The sequence below is a fragment of the Mytilus californianus genome, unplaced genomic scaffold, assembly GCF_021869535.1.
Source record: "Mytilus californianus isolate M0D057914Y unplaced genomic scaffold, xbMytCali1.0.p SCAF_11, whole genome shotgun sequence".
NCBI classification, from domain to species: Eukaryota; Metazoa; Mollusca; class Bivalvia; order Mytilida; family Mytilidae; genus Mytilus; species Mytilus californianus.
This window is the reverse complement of record NW_026262593.1, coordinates 45,299,754-45,310,708: the sequence shown is the minus strand read 5'-3', so window position 1 is coordinate 45,310,708 and position 10,955 is coordinate 45,299,754.

The window sequence follows — 10,955 nt, the reverse complement described above, 5'->3', positions numbered from 1 at the left end:
AAAATACATCATGCTCCTTGTATTCAGTTGTCAAGATGGACGGGTATAAGACAGACGACATTTTGTGGCAAGTTTAATAAAGGTAATCATAACTTTATTTTATATCTTTAATACGGTTTTATAGAACAAAAGCTCCTCCCCCCTCTTCTCGGGAAAAAAACCCCCAATCATATTCGGACATACTAAGGGATAGGTGTGTCTGCATTAGAAACCCGACTACCAGACACGCTCAACACACAAAGATACAGATTTAATATTTAGGAACTCCCTTTTTGGGGGCAATCAAGGGCTGATCCAGCCAGGGGTTCCCAACTCAAGAGAAAAAAAAAGGGGGGGGGTCCAACCATTCAAATTGCATTGATCTTTTAAATAAAAGTCGGTTCCAACCCGCGGAACCTCCACCCCCTGATCGGCCACTGGGTAACTGAGGGGGAGGGGGTCCGGGAGTTAGAATCCCCGTTTTTCAATGCTTTAGAAATTAGAATAGAGACATATGACTGGGATAAAAAAAAATATACCTTCAAGCAAAGGAGTATTTAAAGGATAATTTTGTATTCAAAATAGATGCTTAATTTTTTTTTCGCTATTGGAATTTCCTAAAATGTGTTTTTTTAATATCTTGAAACAATTTGTAGTGCACACTATTAGTAATTTCTTATATTTATGCTATTTAAAAAAATAATCAATTTCTATTGTTACGAATAACAATGGACTTTGTTTGTGGGATGTAGAAGCAGGGGTTTCCAGAAACCCCGCTCGTCACACCCTGTAGTCAAAATCCATTGTTATTCGTAACAATAGATCTATTCAATTTACATTTGTTTCAGAAATAGAAACTATGAAGTATAACAATAGAACTGGGGTGTAAGTGTATTTATACATCCCGCACAGGCAAAATGACACCCAGTTACTACTGAGCGGGAAATGTTCGGATTATCTCACTCATATTACCAATTAAAAAAAAAACATATACATGCATGTGATGCTCGAAAAGAAGGCATTACTTTTGTCCATATGATATTTGAAAGTATCTTATTTACAGTAATCAAAGGCAGACATCCTAGTGATAAAATGTCCATGCATATGATTGCCGGTAACAAAAAATGTAAATCTGCATACTAGAGTATTCTCAGATATATGCAGGCGACAGACTCATTCATTTGTTATGTTTTAGTTGTATAAGAATGTCATTTTTCATCTTTTTTCAAACATTGCTCCTGCTAAGCAATTTATTGATTTTAAGATAAAAAATTTTGAAAATGACGACGACAGACACTTATATATTTCAGTATACAATCTTTACATGGGAAAAAGTCCAAGCAACTCAAAATGTCAAAGACGTTATTCTAATCCAATGAAAAAGAATAGGAAAATGTTCGGGAAATATGGTTGTAAAACAATGTACCAGCGGGTTAATAGTCTTAGAAAGTAATGACTAGCTATTATAATAGTCTTTGGGACTATTGACTGGTAAAAAGCCTATGGAATGAAATAGCACAAATATGTCATTCTTTTTTTTTATATATGAGTGGTATAATAAAAATGGTTATTGGTGTGAGCCAAGGCTCCGTGTTGAAGAGCGTACTGTGACCTATAATGGTTTACTTTTATAAATTTTGACTTGGATGGAGAGTTGTCTCATTGGCACTCATACCACATCTTCTTATATCTATTGATCATTATTATCAAAATATTCCGTTTAATATATTGTTTTTACTCCTTTTCTGGAAATTTTTTCTTTTATAGTGAATAAACATAACTTCACTGATTTCGTTGATTTTGCACCTTTCATCACAACCATGTTGTCATTAACAATAAATTGACAATTAAGAACTTTTTGTATGAAACAAAAATTTTATATAAAAAAATGTATGCTACCACCTTTTTTGTTTCTCAAAAAAGGACAGACAGACGGGCCATCGTTTCACAAAAAATCGTACGACAATCTTAGATCTTACGTCTGTCGTAAGTCAAATCGTAAGTTTTTGACTGTTTTACAAACAATCGTAAGAAGAATTTTATCGTAAGTTTGATCGTAAACTTACGAGTGGTAACAGGTAGTCGTAAGTCAAATCGTAGAGATTTTAAAATCTGTTGATATTTCGTTAAAATCAACAACATTACATTATCTTACAGAAAAATTAAGTTCCATGGGATGAACAGAAGACATGTATCCATGTTATTTTGTCCCAATCATAAATAACTAAAATCTAAATTCCTGAAATAATCGTAAATTTACCATTCCTACATTTGAGTTTTATTATAATTTATGTTAATTGAACTAAAACGAGCGCCTTGCTTCCAAAGTTCCCAAATCTTAAAAGTTTGACCATGAAAACTTTTTATGTTTTAAACGTTTATTTACTAGCTATAGTTATTTAATCGTATGTTATATATAGCATTATACACCCCACTAGTGGCGTTCTACACAATGGTTATGAAGTTAACAATAAATATATATGTCAAGGCAAATTGCAATAATCCCCTAGAATGCATATCCTGCGGTTATACAAAACCACGGAGGACGGTGCTCTTTATTTTAATAATAGATTTTTTTTAATACAAATTACGATCATTTGCAAACAAATAGCTTCCAGAAATTGCAAAAACAATAATTTATATAACGTTACATGCATGTCATTAATGGAGTGGTAGAGTTGAATGTTATGAATCCATAGTTTCAATGTTATTACACCAGTTGTCATGCGCTTTATCAGATTCGCGTTTTCTTTTGAGGTATAAATTGAATGCTTCAACCCCGTTCCAATGCCTGCTTTGTTCTTTTTTTAATTAAAAACATTTCTATATTTCTAGGTTTATTTGAAAACTATGATACTTCACTTTGCCATTGTGTGATTGTGTGATTTAATACTTATAAAACTGTATTTTCAAATTTAAAATGTGTTTAGGTATAAAAAAAGTAACTGAAATTTCAAATCCTAAATATGTTTTCTTCAATTTCAAATTTTTGTTAAGGTGACGTTAAATTTGCATTTACAATCTTATATCGTAGATATTTGGCGCGATTATTATTTTTAAGCATTCCAGTGGAAAAAAAATAAGATTTAATGCAGCAATTCATCCAAAAAATGTAAGGAGAAAATAGCTATAAAAAGTACCAACCAAAGTACAACTGATAATTTACCAAGAGAGCCCCTAATTACTCCCTCTATGTTATTGTAGTCTTAATATTAGCTCGAACTAATATTCATTTCGCTATTGCTCGTGTATGTTTTCCGTTATCAAAACTGGGTGATTGGGCGCCCCCTTATAGAGCTACACATATGTTTATGCATAGACTTTTTACACGTCCAACCTCTAACGTTGTCTTGCCGGTGGGTTTTTCTTTAAATAAATATAGCCCCGCTAGAAACGATCATGATACTTACTGAATTTTATACCAGTTCATATTAACCTTTAAAGACACGTATAATTTCATGTAAAAACATTACTGGAAATCACAAGGTTCCCGTATATATATATATATATATAATTCGTCTAAATAACAACCCAACAATGTTAGATCTGTAAATTTGCGGAAGCAAATTTGTTGGTCTTCCCTGGCCGGGATTCGAACTCATGCATATAATATATGACGTCAATAGTTCAAGATGCGCAGATTCTCGGGTCAAGCGGCGCAGATTTCCAAATAGCGATAAGGTCTATTCTTTTTTCTTTGTAATCGTAAGTTTACGTTACGTTTACGATCACCTCACCCCCACCCCGGTTTTTGTGGGGGGTGGGGTCGTGTTGCACTGTCTCTATTTTTATTTGTAGCGTTGTGTAGGCTGTTGTTTGTCTTTATGTCGCATTTCGTTGTTTGGCATGGTATTGTCGGTTTTTCTTCTAATTTTGATTTTTTATTGTCTTTTTAGAATGTTCTGTCTTTTTTTGTCAGTCAAGCAGATGCTAAATAAATCACATATATGTCATTCGTATTATTTTCCATTTGTTTCTCAAAAACATTAATCCTCTTTTCCAGGGTATCCAATCGGCTTTCCACTGATGTTCCATTAATAATTGATTTAGAATATGCTCCTCGTAAAAATAAAATTACCAGCACAATCGAAACCCCAAGGCTAATGGTCATCATGTCGCCTTTTCAAGCGTTTTTCTTCTTTGTGCGTGACGGTATTGTCTGTACAAATTGTTCGTCTTTGTTTATTGTAACAATAGTGTAGGAGTAGGAATTGCATCGGAATCTTGTCATGATACTGACAATTGCTAACTTTACACATTTTTCTCTGGCGTACATGTTACTTAACATGATTATTACTGTAACTCTGTACTCGATAGATTCATACTTTTCCCTTGTGTACCTACAAAACAAAACTATTATTGGTTTCTTTGAACTAATTACTATGGTTAATTGTAACATTTTTTATTCAATTTTAATTTTTTGATAACTTTTACTACAACTGCTTTCAAATTTGTAGTAACATTTGAATAACAGTTTACAATAGAGTATAAAGAATTCCTTTGACATGAGGAGGTCGATAAAATCTCTATCTTATATTCAAATTGAAAAATTACAAAAAACAAATAAAACTTGTACGGTCACCATCACGAATCGGTTGACCGACATGATGTTACAGTACATGCATGATATATGTCTGCGTTTCAACTCACAAAAAACACTTTTTCACGGTCGTATATCTTTAGACCAGAAAAGTCGTTTGATCTGTATATTTACCGTTTAGTATGGATTCACATAGAGGGTGATTCATGCATATCCTGATATGCTTACTGTGAGATTTATGTCGATTTTAGAGTTCGCTCAGAGCTTATGCTGTATTGTTATTTAACGTGTCGAATTAAAATAAAAAATATTTGATATGACCTCGCTTCGTTTGGAGTTCATATTATTTCCTCAGATTTTGTTCTGTATCTTAAATTGTATTATTTGATGAATTTGCGAGTATTTGTAAATCGGTAAAGTACTGCTGCCTCCTATTTTAGACAAGAGTTTGATAAAATAGTTGAAAAATTAAGTATTACCGGATTTTAAACTTTATTATGCTTATTCATTGAGATTTTAAAGTCAAAAGAAGGCATACACTTAATTTTTTCAGTAAACAAATTAGAACCGAGCCAAACCGAACTAGTCTTTACCTTTTAGATATTGCCTTCTAGATGCAGATCCGATATGGGCATACTAAGGAGTAGCAATGTCAACCTTGGCTTCGCCTCAGTTGACAATGTTTTCTCGGGGTAACAATCTGCTCTATCACCCTCTCAGCTATGTGTTATTTATATAATGTCATTTGTAGGCCAATTTTGGTTAGATGGTTGCTGTCCCATTGACTTTCTTTTCCAACTGTCTAAAAAAGTATACGTACGTATCGCTTGACCATTTTCCTAAACTGGTCTTTATATGTGGACTTAATATTAATAAATATTTATTTTAGTTTTAAGGTTTCCTACATTGCTGTTGCGCAGTATTGGGTAAATCAGTTTTTATGCCTTGTATAATATTTTACGCGCCCTTTTCATTTCATTTCATTGAGATTTCACACACCAAACTTTTTCTTCAACTTTATTTCATTTAGATTAGAATGTAATATTATTCCTCGTATATATTATTCTAATTCTTCGCATTTTCCTTTGTATATTTTTGAATGCGCAGTGAGATGTAGAATTTGATGTATAGACACGTTTGTTTCTTTGATGATTTGTTATTTTGTAAACACGTTTTGTCGCTACCAACCTGCCATATCAGTCTTTGTTGGATCTTTATATCGATCAGAAATAATGTATGTTCGAGCGAGCATATAGCGAGGGAGAACATAATTTAGAATACCTGGAAATGTAGTAATTTAATATAAGTAATCACATTGTACTGTCTAACGTGAATTAACGGAAATATATCATTACTAACAACATAATAGATCATGTGACGTCTGACTTTGGAAATTAAGGTCAAGTTACAGTAAATGGTCATGTCACAGATTTTTTTAAATATTTTTTCATACAACTGCGGGCTGTTAAACAAGAACTATACAAATCGAAAACATGTAATGTAACATTTATCATGAATCAATTTACAAAATATGCACATTTGTATAGAAAACATGTACTGTAACATGTATAATCGATGAAAATCGTCTAAAAATCATCAAATCTTCAAAACCGATATTAAAATTTTCTTAAAATTGATGTATTGTTGCTACAAAAAATGTCGTTTTGTTGATATAGAATAATAAAAGGATTTAGTGACTTCCCATTTTTATGAATTAACTAATACATTACCGTATTAGTTGCTATTAGATACAGTTACTGTAAATGTATGACAGTATACATGTATGCCAGAATGCTAGAGTTCTAATGCAACCGATATTTGAGAGGATTTCCGTTTTCTTCAGCCCATATTACAATGTATAAGACACCATCAGTACTTTTATTGAAATGTACACAGCAATTAAGGTTTAATGCCAACTTTTCTGCCAAATGCAATTTAAAATAAAAGAATTTAAGAATCCCCAAGGGTGACTGGGGAATAGAAATATGGTCACCATTGGTCTTTCTCCGACCGACAATAAAACCCTCGCCAAAGTTGGGCGTCCGGTTGGCTGAGCGGGATGTACAAGTACGCAGCCACGTCCGGTCAGAATACGGACATTAAATCCGATGCCTCGTGTAAAGAGAGTGCCACACTCTCTGCACGTGAGAAACCCTTGCAACAGCTCATTGAGGGTTCCGAAGATGACCTGTTGCAAGGCACAAATTTTGTCCCTATCATATTTATCCACATTTTCCAGTGAAAGTCCAAATTTACCAGACCTTCATCCCCTACGCCCTCTATTACAGGACCTACCTATCGTATTTATTGTTAATTTGTTCTCGTCCTGAACATGCATGAAATATTTGTCACTGGACGTTAAGCAACCAACAATCAATCAATTGTTCTTATGTTGTACTGTTACACCACTGTCCATGGTAAGGGGGAGGGTTTGGCGACAGTAAACTAGTTTAACCCCGCCTCATTCTGTATGTGCCTGTACCAAGTCAGGGGCCTGTAATTCAGTGTGGCTGTCGTTTGTTGCTGTATATCATATTTGTTTCTCGGACATTTTTTGTTACATAAATCAGATCGTTAGTTTTCTCGTTTGAATTGTTTTACATTTGTAATTTCGGGGCCTTTTATAGCCGACTATTCGGTATGGGTTTTGTTCATTGTTGATGGCCGTACGGTGACCTATAGTTGTTAACTTCTATGTCATTTGGTGTCTGGTGGAGAGTTGTCTCATTGGCAATTATACCACATCCTCTTATTTTTATATTATAAATATGATTTGGGTATTTCAGGATTTTTATTGAAAAAAAAGTGAGCCTTAAACCAAGGCATAACATGAACAATAGGAATGATGAGTGTACGTCAATGGTACTGCAACCTATAGCAATCAAAGGAGCAAGAAGATACTAATGAAGCAATCAAAAACCATGAGTCAAAGAAAAACAAACAGGACTATCATGGCCAAAACAAAACGACGAAAATACACACACTAGTCTACTAAACACTTCACAGAAATCTACGATTGAACAACATGAACCCCAACAAAAAACTGATGTCAACTCAGATGCTCTGTATATAGTGACATCGATGTGTTACTTTTGCTAAATTATTTCGAGTCATTTCCTGTAATTAAGCGTCATGCGATTGCGGATCTGTAAATCATTCTTGTTTTAACGTATGAATTCGAGCGTCCTGATGCAAATAAACCAGAAAAGCACTTTGGACGCAACACTGAAATTTTTAAAGTTATATATATATATTTTTTTTATTTTTAAGCACGTGGTCGATGCCTCTACTGATGGACTGTTTTGTCCCGAGGGTATAATTAGCTCATTAGTCAGACGAGTGTTTCTATGCCAACATGATAATTTACTTTAATTCTACGTTGATGAAATAATTGTTTACGTTGCTGTTTGTCATATTGCTCCACAAGCATTTTAAATTTTTATACATCCTTGGCTTTCAATTTTCTAGGTTCGAGCGTTTCTGATTAAGGTTACAAATACACTGTGTCTAAACTACCCCGGCAAAATATGTTTGGACTCAATAGTATATAATATCCAGTACGGTGACGGACCATAAACAGAAACAGAAAAGGTAGGATTTCTGTTTATTTATTTGTTATTTTAATGATATTGAAGAATATACATATACATATAACTATTTTCGATTGTGAGATGTAATATTTTCTACATCCGTTCTAGATTCACGGAGAGATAAGTAAAAAGGCACATCAAAATGATGAATTGAGTGAACCTTGATTCGAATTTGTTAAATTTCTCTTTAAATTGTGCACATTGTACGGAAAGAAATTAAAGTACGGAAAGAAAGATATTAACACGGAGATTGCAAGACTAGTCACTATGAGCACCTCACTATTAGTATTTCTGTGCATGGAACGAAAGAAATGGGTCATGTCAAAATGGAAGGACCCGGTTTTGTCAATGTGTACGACCCGAACTCGTCTTAAAATTTCACAAAGCAGACCCGGTTTTGTCATAGAAAATAATGCATAATCGCGTGACGTAAATTATAATCTGGCGTTCAACAGCAGTTTGAGGGCTCGTTGGAAAACGATTTCTTTCAGAGGATATAACCTTATTATTTATTTGAATCCGTAAACACTTGAATTCCAGCTTTATTGGGTCAAAAATAATTCTAATTTTGCTTTGTATAAAAACGAATACTTTAAAGGGGAAATACAAAGAAATGAAGGTTTTGTAACGAAATTTGATTGCTTTTAATATCAATTATGTAAGTGTTCAAACTTGGATAGTGTACGGCCTTGAAAAGTGAAGAACGCACATTTGATATGTGATTTTCTGGGACAACAGGATGGTTATCTTAATAAGACAAATGTATATGCATGCAGAATCTTTCCAGCAAATGAATTTCCATTCGACGCAAAGGACCACAATAATAATGCATTAAAAATCTGTTTACCCCTCCTTGTAACTATAATACTAAGTATACAGTATACATCTCAGATCATCCAGAAATTGCTATAATGATTATTTTATTAATACATGTAATTTAATAAATAAACGGTTCTTTTATCTCTTTATTGTGTAATGATTATCGTACACTGACAAATGTTCTACACTTTAGTGACGTTGGTCAAGTTTATAATTGTCAAAATTATATGCAAGGGCGGACCGAGGATTTTTGAAAGGGAGGCGTAATTCCATAAAACGAATTATATACCGCCGAGTATAGCGAGGAGATTATTTTTTTGGACGATTTTATGCTAAAAAATCATTCTACACCCCTGGTTCTGCCAATGATATAACATAACTATATCGTATAACATCATAAAAATAAAGAAAAAAAAAAGAAAAAAAAAAGCAGAGACATCCGCCAACTTTGAGTGCCAATCGCGCATTTACTTAATATATACAGGCTCTGTAATTAAATGAGTTAAGACTTTTTCAACTGATTTTTATAGTTTGTTCTTATATTGTGTTGTTATACCACTTTTTTTGGCGCTAACGTTCAACTCCGCCATTCTGTATGTTCCAATACCGAATCCTTGAACCTGTAATTCAGTGGCTGTCTTTTGTTGCTTTATATCATATTTGTTTTTCGTTTTTTGTTTTGTTCATAAATCAGTTCGTAAGTTTTCTTGTTTGAGTTTTTTTTTAATTTTTCATTTCGGGGCCTTTTATAGCTTGCTATGCCGTATGGGTGTTTCTCATTGTTGGATGCCATATGGTGACCTATATTTGCTAACTTTTACGTCATTTGGTCTCTGATTGAAAGTTGTTTCATTGACAATTTTCACGGGCTAAATGGCCACTTAGGTTGTTTTGAATAAGACGTAGATATTGGCGTTGCTATTTCAATTGTGCTGTCAATCACGTGCAGCCCATGTTCTATTGGAATTAGAACATGACTTTGTTTCCAACGCGAAAGAAGAGCGTCATATTAGAATCACATTAAAATACGTAATTGTAATATACATTTATTTCAAATATTAACTTGAAGTTTCCTTGGAATTTGAACTGTAATTTGATATGGAAAACATGCTTTATTTTAAAAGGCCTACAAAATGTGCTTACCTGAAAATAGAAGGGTAGAATCTAGTATCAATAAATTTAGCGGGGTTGCATGCATGATTAATATGTGTAGAATAGTAAAGACTAAAGTCTTTTTCTGTCTGTCCGTCAATGAATGAATGAATGAGCAAATGATAGTAAATATATTGTAACCATAGCGTATAGTATAGTAAAGCATACTAGTTTTACTCTTTTGATAAATTGATGTGGTAACACAATCATACCACATCTTCTTATTTTTACATCATTGAATACTAGCATATAAAACAAACAAACATCATAAAGAATTAATGTAAGTGCATGCTATAAAGTAATTATTTCCATTTAAAATTAGTTCGAAGATAAGTGCAATAAAGTATACGTATAGCATTCGAAAAATGTCTACTCTCTTTTTCGAAAAGTTTCCGTTTAGGATAATATTTTAACATGACAGGTTTGTATTACAATTACGTCTATATGATTCATATATTGAATTTCTTCCAACGGGCAATGTTCAGATCCGTGTTAACGTTGCTTTTCATAAATTTGTGGTTTCAAAACAAAACAAAACCGGGTCTTATCCTGATACAAAACCGGGTCCTTATGTAGTAACAACATTGACAAAACCGGGTCCTTCCATTTTGACATGACCCATTTCTTCCGTTCCATGCACAGAAATACAAATAGTGAGGTGTTCATAATGACTAGTCCTGCAATCTCCGTGTTAATATCTTTTTTTCTGTACCTTTCTTTCCGTAAAAAGTGCACAATTTAAAAAGAAATTTAACAAATTCGAATCAAGGTTCACTCAATTCACCATTTTGATGCGCACTTTTACTTATTTCTCCGTTAATCTAGAACGGATGTAGAAAATATTACATCTCACAATCAAAAATAGTTACAAAAAA